This window comes from Pinus tabuliformis, chromosome J, assembly GCF_031772625.1.
Source record: "Pinus tabuliformis cultivar Carrire ecotype Pingquan chromosome J, CPIR1, whole genome shotgun sequence".
In the NCBI taxonomy this organism is placed as follows: Eukaryota; Viridiplantae; Streptophyta; class Pinopsida; order Pinales; family Pinaceae; genus Pinus; species Pinus tabuliformis.
Window position 1 is genome coordinate 1,079,852,156 of NC_142295.1, and position 18,170 is coordinate 1,079,870,325.

Below are 18,170 nucleotides of genomic sequence, written 5' to 3' on the forward strand. Positions count from 1 at the left end.
CCATGAGAAAACACATGCAACTGATAGTACACTATCCTTGAACATTAATCTCAATTGGGTCTTTCTCAGAATAGACATGCATGAGTTTCTGATGAGGGAATCTTCAGTTAACTAGAGAAGCACTAGTTGAGTGCATTAATGCATCAACTGATTGTTAACTCACTATTAGTCCCTCAAATAGTTTGGAACTAATTTAACTGGACTTAACTCAGTAAACTGAGTTAACTGATTGCAACTCAAATATAACTCAATCTTATCTCCTTAATTTAAGGGATAACTCTTGCATGAATTAAGAAAAACTTCTAACTTGAATTTCTCCAACTAATTAATTTAAAATAAATTAATTGAATATTTCCAAGTAGTTGTTAAGACTAAATTCGACTTTAATTCACAATTTAATTCAAGGACAAATTAAATTGGAATATTCTTGTTGCCATATTTCAACATGAGGTGCCATTTTTTTTGGTGTAGAACTTGAGGAAATATTTACACCTCGAGGGATCCTCATGATAGATCTGGTGTTAGATGGATATAAACTGGTTCCAGTTGAGGGTAACAATGTCACATGTTTACATTATCATTATTATGTATATGTTTGAGATAAAATTCAAAATTCACATTATGTTTTCTTTGCTTGGCATGACCATATTATTTTCTTCTTTATTTTGGTATGTGTTGCTTTCCTTGAATGGTTTGTACGTCTATGTTTGGATACTTTGAGTGGTTTGTGTGTTTATGTGTTTGGATTTGGATGGTAATGTTTGTGAATGTTATAGTTGTTGTGTTATATTTTTATATGTGTATGTAATTGTTTATTAGTAATTAGTTGGTGATGAAGAAGGGAGACAATCTTGTCAATAGTTTGTAAGAGGATTGATATTGCACATATATTTCATTTAATTTAATTTTAGGTATCACAACTTTTGACAACTAATTAATTCTAAATAGTGTTCCTTCAAATATTACAAAATATATAGTTTTAATAATTTACTAGGTAAAGCTTACTCTTGAAAAAATCTTTACATTATTTGTTTCTCCAAACAATTATCACATCTCCTTCAAGAATATTTTGATTTGTTTTGATGTTTATAAATATACATTTTCCTCTTATAAATATTTTGAATATATTGTTGTATGGAATTACTCTATTAGTAATTTTGAATATATGTGATTTTGAATATATGTAATTGTCAATTAGTAATTAGTTGGTGATGAAGAAGGGAGACCATCTTGTCAAGGATTAATTAATTTACACTTTGCAGGAGGATTGATTATGCACATCTCTTTCATTTTAATTCTAGGTATAGCAATTTTGATAGCTAATTATTTGTTAATAGTGTCTATGTATTACTAAACATATCTTGATTTTATTTTTCTAATAATCTACATTCTCAAAATTAATAGCATCTAATGCATCTAATGCAAACAATCAAATAGGATTAAAAAACAACATCTACAATGAAATCAATGCATCTAATGCAAGCAATCAAATGCGATTAGAAATCAACATCTACACTAAAATCAATGCATCTAGTGCAAGCAATCAAATAGGATTAGAAATCCACATCTACACTGAAATCCATGCATCTAGTGCAAGCAATGAAATAGGATTAGAAATCCACATCTACACTAAAATCAATGCATCTAGTGCAAGCAATCAGATATAATTAGAAACTAACATCTACACTAAAATCAATGCATCTAGTGCAAGCAATCAGATAGGATTAAACGAAATCCACATCTACACTAAAATGAATGCATTAGTGCAAGCAATCAAATATACTTAGAAACCAACATCTACACTAAAATCAATGCATCTACTGCAAGCAATGAGATAGGATTAGAAGAAATCCACATCTACACTAAAATCATTGCATCTAGTGCAAGAAATCAAATATAATTAGAAACCAACATCTACACTAAACTCAATGCATCTAGTGCAAGCAATCAGATATGGTTATAAATCATCATATACACTTAAATCAAAGCATCTAGTGTAAGAAATCTTCTTCTATTTGTCGCCCATCCATCTAATCTTGAAAAATATTTTTAATAATTTACAGTCCCAAGATTAACAACTTCTAATCCATCTATTGCAAGCAATCAAATAGGACTAGAAAGCAACATCTACATTGAAATCAAAGCATATAATGCAAGCAATCAAATAAGAGTAGAAACTAATATCTACACCAAAATCAATACTTCTAGTGCAAAAAATCAAATAGAATTAAAAATCAACATCTTCACTAAAATTAATACACTAACCCAAACGACTATATACAAAAATTATATTTAACAAAATATTGTTAAATAAATTAGAAACTACATACAAAAATTATAATCATAATAATTAAATACTTTGGATTAAATATATAATGGATTAAATTGTCATGTGTATTGCTATGGAATAATGTATAAAGATTGTATGATGGGTAGGAGGTTAGGTCAAACTTTGTCATTATAATCATAATAATTAAATACTCTAAATTAAATATACACTGAATTAAAGTGTCATGTGTATTGCTATGGAATAATGTATAAAGATTATATGATTGGTAGGAGGTTAGGTCAAACTTTGTCATGTGTATGGGTAGAATTATTTAATTTTTTAGGTTATTATAATATACCTCAGTTATAAGTGAAAAATTAGTTAATTAAAACAAGAGCATAGTTTGCAAGTGTTAATGATTTTTTTTCTATAAAAATAAAAATACAATTTATTATCTATGTGTGAGTTAATTAAAATGAATCATAAGTAGAAGAAAAAAATAATATTTTGAGTATTATATAATCAATTTTATATTGAATAATGTTAAAATTGTGAAATAGAATTTAATTCAATAATATTGAGTTAAATAAACATATTTATTAAGAATTTATGTTCTCCATAATTTATGTAATTTTTTTGCATAAGTTTAGGTAGGAGTAAAATGTAGATATGTTGAATTTTTTTAATGTTAGTGTCCACCAAAATCTATGCAAAAGGTATGAGAATTATTGATACTGTAATTAGAAACAACCCAACTACTGGACCAAGAAGATTGTAATCTTCTATAAAGTTCAGTCCTTTGTAAGAAAAAGAAAAAATTGATGTGTATGTGTAATTAATGGTAGGCATGATCACTCTCATTTTATAGAAATGAATGAAAGGAACTATGGTTCTATCTAAGAATCTTTTCCATTAATGAGTTCCCAATCTTAAGACCGGTGTATATGCTTCTTAACCCTGGATCTATCAATATTGAAGAGGGATCAAAACTAGAAGAAACATTTGCACTTCTAGAGATTTGATCCCTCTGTGTGCTTATATAGATACGAGGTTAATATGGATGATCTACATTGGTTGTGTGTGTGTGTAAACACTAGCCATTATGCATCTATTTCATTTTGAATAACACACTAGTAAAATATTTTAATCATAAGGCTTTTTTTAGTTTTTTTTTACATGGATTGAAAGCATAAGAAACCCCAGAGTACTTCCCCACATTTCATGGATGGTAAACCTTTTGGCCCTAGCTCCAAGGAAATCCAAGAGAGTTGAACCCATGATTAACAACAGCTATCAACAATATATATTACTTTTAATTACTTTCTCTCTCTATAAAATGTTAACATAAAATTATGTGAAATATTATTTTTGATATATATATCACATGTCAAATTTCTATTAAAAATTCAATATATTACACGTCTCATTTAGTGTGATATCAATAATCAATTAATTAAAGCTAATCATATATGTATATTTATTTATATTATTTACTGCATTGTTTTTGTTATTTATTAATTATTTTATTTTTATTTTTAAATGGACACTTCTTAACTCCAAAGTAAGCACATAAGGAATTAAACATCATCATTAGAGTGAGTTGTAGATGAGACTTTGGCAATTATGAATTAAGAAAATGTCCACACAATTACATTGAAAGGCATAAGAGACATGTAAATCATTCTATATATATATATATAAAACAATGCCCATTTTAATTGAATTTATTTTATATCAACTTTATATATATATATATGAAAAATTAACAAAAAAAATCTATTGATAAGTGTTTTTTCAATCCCTCTCTAAAAGAGATTTATAATTTCTTCTTACATCTAAAAATATATTAATAATAAAAATGTGTTAATCCATATTAAATTATAGTTTTAGAATATTTATTATAATACCAACTTTCTTAATAATTTAATTCATAAAATTATGATAATTTAGGAATTAAAAAAAAAATTAGACATAAAAAATAAAAAATAAAATAAAATAAAAATAAAAATCTAAAATAAATTAAATAATTCCTTAATTTTCTTGACTTGCCAGGTATCAAATTCAATCTTAGAGAACGATAATTATTATATTTATAAAATAATTAAAAAAACAAACACAGACAAAATTATGGTAATATGAGCATAGACATAAAATTTTAATCCACTGACTTATGATAAGGTCTCGGAGAAATTCAAGCATGATCATCATATCCATAAAACAATTGAAGAAAAACAAATTATGGTGCATGTACGTGAAAGCCACCTTTCATTGTCCCTTCTCCCACTATTGTTTCTCGATTTCAATTGCCGTTAAAGTCATAGCCCCACCCATAAGGAGATGTGTACTAATGTGATAAGCATTTATATAGAGCTATAAAATTATTTTATATATAAAAGTGTGAAATATAAAATATATTTTCTTATGTAGTTATATGTGTTAAGAGAATTTATATATATTTTAATTCAAGATTAATTGAGTATCAAGAGGGATCAAATTTTTAGAGATGTAATTTTTTTTTGAAATTTTGCATTTAAAAAAAATGTTTATATCTTAAGAGATTTAATCTTTCTCTATGCTTCATCCAGTATATGTCCTAGGTTAATATGTATCTATGTTGGTTCTATATACACACATACCATGCATTAACTCTATACATCTATGTTGGTTCTATATACACACATACAAACACACACACCATGTATTAACTCTATAAAGGAATTACATGTCTCTTTCAATGATTTAGATTAAATCATTATACTATTTTTCAACTATATTGATTTTTTTATCGTGGACAAATTAGAGAAATCAACTTATAGGTAATTTTTACTTATTGTTCTAGTTTTAAAATTTGGAGTGAAAAATTTTAAGAATTTTTTGAACCCTCAAGTTACTATTTTTTTCCTCACCTTTTATTGAAATACATTCCATAATGATGGGTATGAAATTTAATTATCGTTAAAATTTATGTTCAAAAAGGGATTAAAAGTGAAAATAACATAGAAAGGTTCATTAAAGTAAAAATAACATAAAAGGTTCATTCGAGGTAGAGGTAGTTTCAGTTTTATCAGAGAGACTAAAGATAGAAACCCCACACATATACTTGTATAAAGAGTTGTCAAACTCGCATCTTTACATTTGTAATATTTGCATAAGTGAATTGCTCGGTCACATTTGCGTTTGTAATATTTGCATTAGCGAATTAATTGGTCATTCGCATGAAGTGAAATGCTTACCCTAACAACTTTGAAAACATTTCTGTATCACATTTTTATTTTACTGGCAACATGATATTTTCATTTTACAGGTAATAGAAATTGACAAATAAGCATGCAGAAGATGATGGAGTAAGTAAGCCTACAATGGGTTTTTCTTTGAAGTGGCAAGCAGGGGTTGAGCGCAGGAGGGCGATCAGGAGCGGCGAGTAGGGGTTGAGCGCGAGCAGGAGCGGCGAGTAGGGGAGGAGCGCAGAAGCAGAAGCGGGCAAATGATGGGAGAACGCAGAAGCGGAAGCGGCGAGCAGGGGTTGAGTGCAGGAGGGCAATCAGGAGTGGCGAGCAGGGGCTGAGTGCAGGAGGGCGAGCAGGGGAGGAGCGCAGAAGCGGAAGGGGCGGAGCGCAGGAGCACGACCCTTGTCAACGGGCTTTGTTTGGCACAGGAGCAGGAGCAGGAACAGGAGCAGGGGGTTGAGAGCAGGAGCAGAAGGGGAGGGTGAGCTGGAGCAGAAACGTCGAGCAGGGGGTTGAGCGCAAGAGGGCGAGCAGGAGCGGAGGAGGAGCGCAGAAGCGGAACGACCCTCAACTATGAGCTTTGTTTGGTGCAGGAGCAGGAGCAAGAGCAGGAGCAGGGGTTTGAGCGCAGGAGCAGAAGAGGAGGTCAAGCTGGAGCGGCGAGCAGGGGTTTGAGCGCAGGAGGGTGAGCAGGAGTAGGAGTGGGAACGCAGCGATCAACGAGGGTTCTCCTCAGGCAACGAGGGCATCAACAGAGGCGAGCGGGGATCTGAGTGGGCTTCACCAACGACTTCGCGGGTTTTCTCCTGAGTCGAGCGGCGAGAGGCAACAGAGAGGCTTTCGTCCTGCTCGCTTCATCTTCTGGTCTTTTAGTTTTCTCTAAGCGGGGGCGAGGTGGCTCCCCTTTCCGCCTCTGCCCCCGATGACGCCTCTGCTCCAGTGGGTCTTCTCCTTCTCGGCGACAGTTAGGTTTGTTCTGGCCACGACATATCCTTTGGAGCATTGAGGGAATAGCGGTGCTTCTGCCCTGTTTCGTGCCACTTCTATGGATGTCTCCGTTGGTCTTTTCTGCAAGGAGATGCGGATGATTGTGGCAGCGTTCTTCCTCAGTTTCTCGTCTGATTCGGGTGGAGTGTTTGAGGGGGCGGGGAAGGAGTGGCTTCTTTTACTGCTCTCTTCCTCATTTCGTGCCTCTCCTTCCATATTGGGCGGACAGATCTTATTGCTCTTTCTTTAGATGCTTGTCTGCTTGGTTTTTTGGTGCCTCTTCTGCACCTTATAGATGGGTTGCCTTCTCTGGGGGGCAATATTGGCCTTTCGGGGCTTTATTTGGGATCTGTTTAGCAGATTTGCATGTGGCTCGATCCATGTTTCTAAATATGCTTCATGCATTTGCTCTATGTAGTCTTCTTATATGAATATATTACGCTTTTTCTTCTGAAAAAAAAAGAAGTAAGCCTACAATGATTGGAAGTTGGAAGACCCCGTGCTCTCGTGTCGTTGTACCGACATAAAAACAAAACAAAATGCGTTACATCATCATGGATGGCTTCTACTTTTATTCAAACTAGAGGCCCACATACGAACAACTGGGCCAGTCCACTCATTCATCATCACTCCACTATCCAGGCTATGGCCACAGGACTGCGAACAACTTGCGTTCCGCCCTTCACGCATTTCCACAATATTTGACCGAAGGCTTGGCGTGCTTTAGGTTTGTGGTCAGCTGCAATTTTTCTTTCAAATGTCACTGTATAAGTCGCCTTCTGGTTTTGCTTTTCGAAGGCGAGTGTCCTCGGCTGCACGGCTATATTTACGTTTTCAGGGCTCTCGACAGCCATTTCATATACACATGGTACTCCTCCAACCTTCGTCACGGTTCTCCTCATAACACGAACCAAACTACACGGCTTAAAACACTACGGAGAATGATGGGTAGCTGAGATCTCCTGGCGCGGAGCGTAATTTGGGGCAGGATGTTCCCTGCCTTGTCAGAATATGAATTTGCTTTGCTGTGTAATTTAGGGTACACAGAAAGCTAACGTAGTCGTCCATTTCAAGATCATAGAGGAGACCGGGATCCAAGGCAGCATTGGGATTCACATGACCCGCGCCCATTACAAAGGCATTTGCAAGTAAAGCGGTCAATGAGTCGCTTATAGGGCTTTTGCGATTGTCGAATAGCACAGAAGATGTCATAAGAGCCAATTTTATTGCAGCGGGTGTCCATGCCGGATGAACAGCTTGTATAAGCGCCGCGATGCCAGTCACATGAGGACAAGACATCGAAGTCCCAGAGATTATATTGAAATCTACTCTTTCCTTGTCGGAGTACGTTGGCCCCACGTGCCCTGTCCACGCCGCCAATATGTTGACTGCCGGAGCAATCAGGTCCGGTTTAAGGATCTCTGGAACAACGGTGTTCGGCCCTCTGGACGAAAATGCTGTTATGACCAGAGCTCGTGCTTTACCAATTATAGTCAGCCCCTCCAATTTAATAGTTGCCATAGGATTTGTGCTCGTGTTTATATAAGCTTTTGTGTATTCCCCGTCCTTGGGACCCACCATGGTCGCCGGGAACAGATTATGACTGGTCGGCGAATGGTCTCCATCTTCATCCTGATTAACCAGAATCATCCCCGCATCGCCGGCTCGTCGCATGGACAACCTCTTTTCTATAATATCGACTTGTCCAAGATCACAGAGTACAATTTTTCCACGGATCATATCGGGATGAAGGCTTCCATCAATGCAGAAGTTTGCATACTTCTTACTCGATGCTGTTTTCCCGTATACCAAAGGCAATTGCTCATTGGCCAGGGACAAGTCTTTGTTGAGAGACAAGCCCATGTAGCTTTTGCCGTTGCCAAGTACGACGGGAGCCGGCAACTCTCTGTCGATGGTGCTGGCGCCTACGGTGGTTATCCATGGCGCCGTGTTGAAAATCTCATAAGGCCCTGAATTACTGGCCGAACACGAGACAAAAACACCCTTCTCAGTCGCTCCAAGAGCTCCAATTGCTATAATATCATCATAATTAGCGGCATCACTAACGATGCCGAGCGATATGGATAGCATGTCGACACATCCGAAACAGCCGCCTCCATTCACGCAAGCACATCTGAAGTAACGCAATCAAGAGCCCAACAGACTTTATAGACGGCCAATCGAGCTTTGGTAGCCATACCTCTAGCCGTCCCTCCGATGAAACCAAGAAAGCTGGAAGCAGGCACCTCCGATCCGGCCGCAGTAGAGGAAGTGTGCGTACCATGTCCTTTGGCATCCCGAGGAGATCTGTAATCGTCTTTTCCGTGGACATGACCGTACTGGGCTTCATATACTTTGACAAACTAATGGGCTCCAATGAATTTATTATTTCATTAGGGACGCATTGAAGTCGGAACGCACTTCACACTCTCCCTTCCATTTTGCGTGCGTGGGAGTACTTAGGCAATGATTGCATATGAGTTTTTCGGGTCATATTTTTATAAAATTTGGCAGGAATTTATTGAAATCACAAATTTGATGGGTAATGCACAATCTAAATGCCTACGAATTTTTTTAGGGTGCTGAATCCATATATAGTGAAAAAATCAGTTTAAATAACGAAAATCAAGATTTCACTTCAAATTTTTCTGTCAAATTCAACACCAAAAAATCCAAAATATCACACTAAAAACAACTAATTCTAGAATAAAAATACAATGTCTACTACCTGTGAACAGTTTGTTCAACCATAAATGAATCGACTTGTCCTCGGAGTCCTCTGTGCTCTGCGATAGCTCCAGATTTCTCTCTATGTGATTCTCTTTTCTCATGCGGAAAAAATCTCTCACGTGGAACAAAGGTCTCACACGAAACAAAGCTTCATAGTAGGGGTTTTCTCACCTTCTAAAACACAGTCAAAGAACATGCATCAATGGAAGCCTCGTCTTGAATTAAGCTCTTTAGCTCAAGTATGGAAAGAACAAAGTATTAATCGATGCCTCGAATTAAGCTCTGGAAGTAAGCTCTTTAGCTTAAGTATGGCTTTGTTGCTAGATAACAAACAAACCCTAGCTAATGGAGAGAGAACATGATACGTTAAATTATTGTTTAAGAACTGGCTCTTATTCTATACATAATAGGAATAATGATATTTAGAATTTGATGTCTTTTTACCATAAGAGATGGCTAACCTTTTCAATCTCAAATGGTTATGTTGTACAAGTTTTTCCACAAATAATCCTTCCTTGAGAGCTTGAACGTTCTGAATGCACATTTACAGCTTGGAATAAATTGGATACTAGTCTCGAATTTGATTTTGATACTAGACCTCCTCAGAGATTATTTTGTAAAAATTCATTACTTTTATTTTTGGAAGACATACAAAAATTATGAAATATAACTGTGAGTAACTACAAACGAGGCATACAAATGGACAATCTGAAAAGAGCATCATATTGCTTCTCATGGGCTCTCTCTCCATATGAAGTGCATAATATACAAGTTGTCAGCAGACCTATGAATGAGAATTGGTAGTTGGTATGTCCTGTTATAATTAGGACTCTTCTTTTTCATAGAAGTTTGTGTCAAAATATTTGTTATTCTTATCCTTTATAACATACATGACCCTTTAAGAAACAAAGAACTCTTATTTATGTTTCTAAATATCCTTCTTTGATGTATCTACTATCAGGTACCAAGACGATAGTGTTGCCAATTGGAAAAAACAAAGAATAAGGTTCTAGGACTAATTGTTGGCCCATGTGAGGAAGGAAGCATTAGCTCTAGTTCAGTGACTTTGTGAACTCAAATCAATAGTATCATAATTGAATCATTGAGTCAAACAGAGATTGAATTCTATAGAAAAAAATTTCTTTCTAAAAATTTCTAGGGGGGCTTGTGCATTGGTAAGGAACCATACATTATTGGTTCTTGCAAATAACATATGCAAATGTTATCAGTTTGGGCATTGGTGCTGGATCATATTTCTTTATCAACATAGTTGGTGATAAGCGTTTGTTTCCTTGTATGGTTTCGTCCTTTTAGAGTGCACCTTTTTGCGCTCGTTCAATTCTTTGCTTCCATTTTTCCGAGGGAGACGTTATTGATCATGCCAAACATTGTGTACTTGTTCTTCCTGGGTATAACTCTAATGTGCCATAACGAATAAGCACAATTGTCCATCTAAATTGTACTAAATACAATATAAATCCACTGGGAAGCTTCATTGGCTGAAGAAAAATTCGAGTCCTAGTTGATATGTAGTTTTAAGATTACTTGTGAAACTGTATTCCTAATTATTGTACACGGAAATGTCATTGATAGATAATAAAAAGGGTGGAACAAAGATATTTTGTCAAAATTATTCTATCTTTCAAGTTTTCAGGATGCATAACAGATAAATTCCAACAGATGTTCATGCATGTTTCTTGGATTACATAGCGTTGTAATAAATTCACATTCTAATGGCTTTGTATTTTAAAGAAACCAAACTAAGAAGAAACAACCATTGCATGTTCTAACCATTTAGAATTTTCTCTTTGTATGAGTTATGGAAAACCCAATTAGAAATATATATTTTTTAATGGCACCCTTTACTGAGGACTTACATATGTTATTTTCTATTGATTCCCTTTTGCACCTGTGAATATTTTCTTCAATTGTTTAGTTTTGTCTATTCACTACATTTGCAGAGAGGAACTTGTCAATATAAGACTGTTAAACCTATTCCCCTATATATGGAATGCAATTCTTGCAACATATCATGAGTGGATATGTGAAGGACTAGACTAGAGCTCAATGTACCTAACTATAAATACAAAAAATTCAAGAGCCAAAATTGACTTTAATATTTCAGTTGTATACTCTAATTGAAATTTTCATTAACATAACTAGGTTTTGCAATCTGCAAGCCATTGAATCCTTGAATGTCTCCTTCTTGGCACCTACTTACCAGAGCCACTTGTTCATATTCAAATCCATCCTCTTGAATATGCTTCACCGACTTCTCACATATATATATATATATATATATATATATATATATATATATATATATATATATATATATATATATATATATATATATATATATATATATATATAACTAACTGCGTGGAACAAACAGGGAAGCATACTCATCCATTACATGGATGCTCGATTCTAGGCACATGGTGTGTTGGATCTCAAAATCCAACTACACCCTTAAACTCTAACTACATTAACTTTTTGTTGTCGATTTTTGTTGATGAATTCATGGTGGTTATAGGTGCCTTGATTCTAGCATTGATCGATGATTCGTCATCTACCGCAACACATATTCAGCTTTATATTTTAGTAGTGGTATGTGAAATGTGATTTTCCAGCTTTGAAAGGTTGGTCTAACCAAGGTTGTTTGTTTGGTGTTCCATCAAAAGCTTCCTCACTATGTAGAGCTCACATTTGTGCTTGCTCAAGAAATAAGAATTACAATAGCAAAGAGAAAATCTTCTATACCTTGTGTAAGTTAAATCTGTAATCTAATATTGAAACCCATTTGTCTAAGTTTATGAGAAAATAAAGATGTACAAGTTTAGTTCCCGGAAGGCACAAACATCCTAACGAGCTTGGTGTTGGGAGAGCACAATTGTAATGTCTTGTTCAAAATCCTACCTAAGAAGACATAATCTCCTCTCCTCATGGCACAGCCTTCAGAGGACACGAGTAAATGAGCTTGAAAGATGGTTTATGTCAACTTACATCTTAGAGCGCATGTAAGGTGACACTTGGTATTAATGCGGCTGCATGAGGTCTAATTGCAATAACTATATATATGTATATATCTATATATATATATATATATATAGATATAGATATATATGCTAATTGTCATATTATTTTATTTAATATTTTTTTATATAACTTCTAGTTATTCGCTCTTTCTTTTTATTACCATCCTCTAGTCCTGTTCAGATCCTCTCCTTCACTCACATATCACTCATTATTCCTCTTGTACAGGAAGCCTTGATTCATTTATGGTGGATGGTGCAAGATTGCTTAATTCTGGTGGTTCAAAAGTTACATGCATGTCTACACTTTTGAATGAATCAGCTTGGCTTGGTAGCTACTGACTTTGTTAGATCCTGGTTATCTTAACCTTGAATTGCATGTAGAACAATAAACAACCAAATATATTTTATAGAAAACCGTTGAGCATAGGGTTATTTTGAAAATTCATATAAAATGCAACAATACTATCTAACTACACCAAGAAGACCAAGAAAGCTCAAATGAAGATTGGAAGATGTACATTATTGGAGTTTGTATCTTAAATTTTATAATTAGTCCTAGAAACCATGTATTTTGTGTTATTGGTTCTAATATTATACACTTAGCAATTATTTGCTAACGTAGGTTGAAATAAAATTATGTAGGTTTTGCTATATTTTCTTTTTCCTTGCTTGGTAGATTGATAAAACTCGATTGCTTTTGGAAGACAAAGGCTTTGTTGACTTTGATTTGCAAAAAAAATGCCTTGGTCGACATTGATACTTATGTAGCTTCTTTCCTCTTTTTCTAAGAAAATTTTAGAGAATTTTTAGGGTTTGGCTTCTGTAGCTAAATTTTTGAAGTTTTAATTATAGTTTTTATGGAAAGAATAAATCAACATAATGCACCTTAATTTATGTTTTAGTATTTTCACACATTGTAAGAACCTTTTGCAAACTTATATTTGAAATAGATTCGATTGCACTTTTGCGTTGTCTATCCAACAGATCAAATGAACTTCAATATACTAACCATCATCAAAAGTCAAGTCATTAATCATTAATCATTGTCCATAGAAATAGATCCATACCAGAGTTTTTGAGGTCAAATTTGGTGGTTGTGGGGGATTTTATCGTAATAATATTCACAGGGTTTGGTCATTTCCTTGATCGATAGGTCAATTTTACAAATAAAATATGGGCAAGAGGAAGGAATGATGCCATAATAGTTATCATTCCAGTTGTTTGTATTGACAACATCTGTTAAATTCATTTTAGTCTTAAATCTAGTAATTATCATTCTAGTTGTTCGCATCGACACCATCTCGTAAATTCATTTAAGTCCTTCATGGATTTAGGCACAATTTATAAGGTTTTCTTCATATTTGAAATGTTTCTCAGAAAATTGTGAGGGTGTTTATAGATTTAAATAATTTGGCTTTATATCTGATTTTTCAGGTACAATTCGATCATTCGGGGAGATTTTATCTTAATAATCCTTGCACAATTTGGTCATTTCCTTGATAAATTAGGGGAATTTTAGAAATAAAGGATGGGCCAAAGGAAGGAACGATGGCATGCAACCTAATGCATAGTAGGGTGGAAAGTTAAGGTCAATCTCTGGAGTGGTGACACTGCGCTTGACAACAAACCAATGGGTAAGTGTTTAGTTTAAGACTTTTTCCAATAGTTTTATCTTCCAAAAAAAAACTTTATAGTAGTGGATTATTAATACGTGCTAAAAGCTTTGTAAATGTGCTAACAAAAAAAAATCTTTGATTACATTATAGGGAGAGATTAGGCATGAAAAAATGGTGAAGAAGATTATTAATACACACGACTTTCCTTTACATGTGCAAGTTTTGTGATGTCAGATCACTCTGTCCCTTGTGCTCGACTATTCCAGTCTCAAACAAGAAAGATTGGTGCTTCTAATTAGGATTGGTCTGTTTTAGATTCTGACTTGCTCGAGAGGATTCTGGTTTCATCCTTTAGGTTTCTGGGTTTGTGCATCAATTAGAAGTAATAGGAATGTTGTGAGTGTAAGAAAGAATGGAAAGCACAAGAATATTGACATCTACATCTCTCTTTGTCGTTGTGATGCTAATGGTGGAAGCAAGAGCAACAACAACAAATTTGACTGCAACATCTCCTAGTCTGACAATGGAGGCAGTCGTTGCTTCAATGGCATTCATTCCCTCTATATTTATTGCCACCATGGCCTCATTCAACCCCTCCTTGGCTTCTCAATTTTACAAAGATTTAGTGTGGCTACCATTTTCTATGAATAGTGAAAGGTGGTCATTATTTTCTTTCTTATATATATATATATATATATATATATATATATAGATATGTCATACCCTTTGTTTATACAACATAGTTTATGATATGGATTTTTTCAAGGTTATTTTTTGATGAGAACATAGTATTCTGTATCAATGATATCTTCACAGTCCTCGCCATGGTACTCAATTAAATTTTACAATAATATTTTAATTTAAGTTTTAGGGATTTTTTTATTTGTGTATTACTTTCTAATTGAATGAATTCACCCGCTACGACAACTCTTCAATTGCTTGTTTACCTTGTGATCTATCTCATGTTACAACTTCTCTTTCTCCAAGCCATAATGTTATATAGATATAAGCAAGTATTTATCGATTATTGCTTTAAAATTGTGAATGTAATTTCTAAATTTTATTGTTGTATGGACAATGGGCAGATCCACTGGAAAAAAATGAACAGTGGGAAGATGTGTGAAGAGTACTTACAACCTGTATGCCCATTCCTTTGCATATTGGTAGATTTCTCACAGCATAATGCTAGAATAAATGCAATGGTTTTTTTAACCAAATTGTATGGATTGAATGGATGTAACAACGAATTGGAAATATATTATCAATGAGTCTTTGTGACTGTGAAAAGATCTTAACTATTATTTGGTTACCCTACCGCCATGATATTTGCAATATGAATTTATTATTTACTACAACGTTCCCATGTTACATAGTGTTTACATATATTTCCAAACTTGTGTGTTCCATTGAGACATATAGTCAGCCATATGTGAATGGGAAAAGTTATAAGTCTTTGCATATAATAGGCACAGTTGGAATCTAGTGGGAAGAGTTAGAGCGCTATGCTTCTTAATTATTTTAGGTTCTGTGAATGAACAAAGGTTCCATCTCAGATAGATGAAAGTTAAGTTTAGTGAGTGTTGTGCATATTTCTCTCAATTAGTGTCCTAAATGACCAATGGGTTTGTTTCTTTTATCACCCTTGCTATTCTTTGCATCTCAATCATTTTCCCTAGAGCCTTTAGTTATTTCATTGCCTTTTTCCACCCATCATCCTTCTAATGATCAGTCGTGCTTTGATTTCTAATGCTTCCTTCACTTTGATAGTCCATTTTGTCTATCTAGTTTGGGCATTTTGTTCAACATCTTGTCGCTGGAACCTAATTATATATCTTGAATACAAAGATCTAGTGGTAAAGTTAAATTGTAGAGTGTACATCACCTACCAATGTATCCATGTTATTTCTATGTCATTCTATTTCTCGGACCGTTAGCATTAGCATTCTCTATAGCTTATATCTGTGTACCATTTTCCATATCTTGAATCTAACCAAAACATGGAATAATGGCATCCAATGGAGTGTTTAGGGAGTCCCCCACATAGTTTTGCAAAATGGACATTTGCATGATTTCTAAACTCATAATGGAAGCTATTGCTATTGCATCACCTTCTCAGGGGTTCCTTAAGATCGTTCTCAATAAACATTTGGAATGATATATGGTTACCCCCTTTGTCTTTTCATTGGTGTGGTTGGCCTCTACTTTTGGAAGAATCATCTTGCGTTGCAATATGTCCTATAAATTTGACCAATCATAATATGGGTTGATCTATCTAGACTCATTTATGTTCTTACAATGTTTCATGAAATTTTAACAGGGTCAAAACACATAGGTTCCGATCAATTATCGTCCCACTCAAGGCAGAGAATTGTTGCCTCGCAACTCCCTTGTTATATTATAAGTTCTATTATAATATTAAAGATTTATTATAGGTTCTATTATTATATTAAAAATTTATTAGGGTGGCTGAAGGATTCAATAATTTTAAGTGTATTTTTTAAAGATATTATTTTGTTTTTATATCTTTTTTCAATTAAAAAATAATAATAATTTTAAAAATTTTAATTTTTCTTATTTTAAAAATTTTAATAATTATTATTGAAAATTTCACTTTTCTTTATTTATAATAATTTTGAAGTTATAAATTCCATTTTTTTTTTTTTTTTTTTTTTTTTAAAGTGTGGTTCACGGGCACCGGAGTGGCCGCTACGTCCACATAGAGAAGCGGGGCAGCTCCACCCAAAGGGAACTGCCGGTCGGCCATATCAGGCCTAACCCCAAGGGCGTCGAGGAGATTTGACCCCGTGACCTCCCATAAATTCCATTTTTTTTATACTAAATAATATAGTAATAAAATATTTTAATCATAAATTTTAAAAGGTAGAGTATGTACACTTTTAGAAACTTTAAACAAGGGGTCTTATATATTAATTTGGTGCTTAGTTTAACATCTATTAATACCCAATATGGTCTATCATATCCTAAGAAGATAATATATTAATCATAATATTTAAAGTTTTATTCCCATGATAGAAAAGCATTAAGAAAAGTGTTCTAAGATTTTTTTCCTTTTTGTTGTTGTTGTAAAATTAAGTTATATTCATATATCAAGATGAAACGTTATAATAAGTTTTTCTATGCCCTAATCACCCACTTGGGAAACTAGACAAGTGGTAGAGCCAAAGGTTTTTCAACTTCGAAACATAAAATTTAAAATATTCTAACAAAAAGACACAGAAGTTGTAGCCTAGCAATTTTCATCCTAATATAACTTCAAGCATGTATATGAAAAAGAGATGAAGATACGAAAGTAGTTATAACCTGTGATTGATACTTGGCTAAGTTTGATGCATACACAACAATTGGCTCCTTGTTGTCACATAGTGAGACACTAAGATTTGATGAAAGACTCAGATGGTTTTCAATATGATGCAACCACATGTCCAATTTCTTCATAGAGAGTTATAGCTCATCCATATTGATGAGGATTTCCTCCTTATCCTCATTACATCCCAACAAGACACATCCCAATAGAATTTTCGAATGCCAAAAAATATCAATTGTATACATATATTGGTTGTATTAACCTCTAGCATGACCAATATCTAACATCTACTCAAATACTTCCCTCAACACCTTAGTATTGGTTAAACACCCATGTTTTCCTACAATCTCTTATTCCACTCATGCAAGTTCATGTTATATGTTTTGTGGAGTGATCTCTTAGTATAGCTTAGAAAAAATTTCCACCCTCTCTTGGGATGGAGAGCCTCCCCACTCTTTGAAGTGCGTCACACCCCTTCGAATCCATGCTCTCTAATGGTGCATCTTGGGCATTCACTACATGTAGCTTTTAACCCCGTATAGAAATTACCTACATACAAATTCTAAAACACAGAAAATAAACAATGCGAGAGCATAACACATAAAACACATATACACAGAGTTTTTTCCCTCGATCCCAAAATCGGGACTACCAGCTTGATTATTCATTATTTTCCTTTCAATGTTACAATACATATTTATACATGTCGAAGCATCCAATACCATGGACCGAAAACCATCGCATCCAAAACCATGGACCGAAAACCATCGCGTCCAAAACCATGTGCGAAAAAATCATGCACAAAACCTTAGGTAGGTCCACCTAACCTAGTATAGGGTCCAAAAACAAAATTTTCCGGGGCGCTACCTCGAACCCCGTAGAGTGGGGTTACCTGCACCCCTCAAACCCCCTGTGACCCCCCACTACACAATTGGCACAACGAAGGGGGGGCTCTGCCCCCCTTCTAACCCCTTGGTT

General features: G+C 34.4%; 1 pseudogene; it reads right to left on the reverse strand.

Moving 5' to 3' along the window:
* Positions 1–7,109: 7,109 nt before the first annotated feature.
* On the reverse strand, positions 7,110–16,631 carry LOC149230722 (subtilisin-like protease SBT1.7 pseudogene; annotated as a pseudogene).
* Between the last annotated feature and the right edge of the window lie 1,539 nt (positions 16,632–18,170).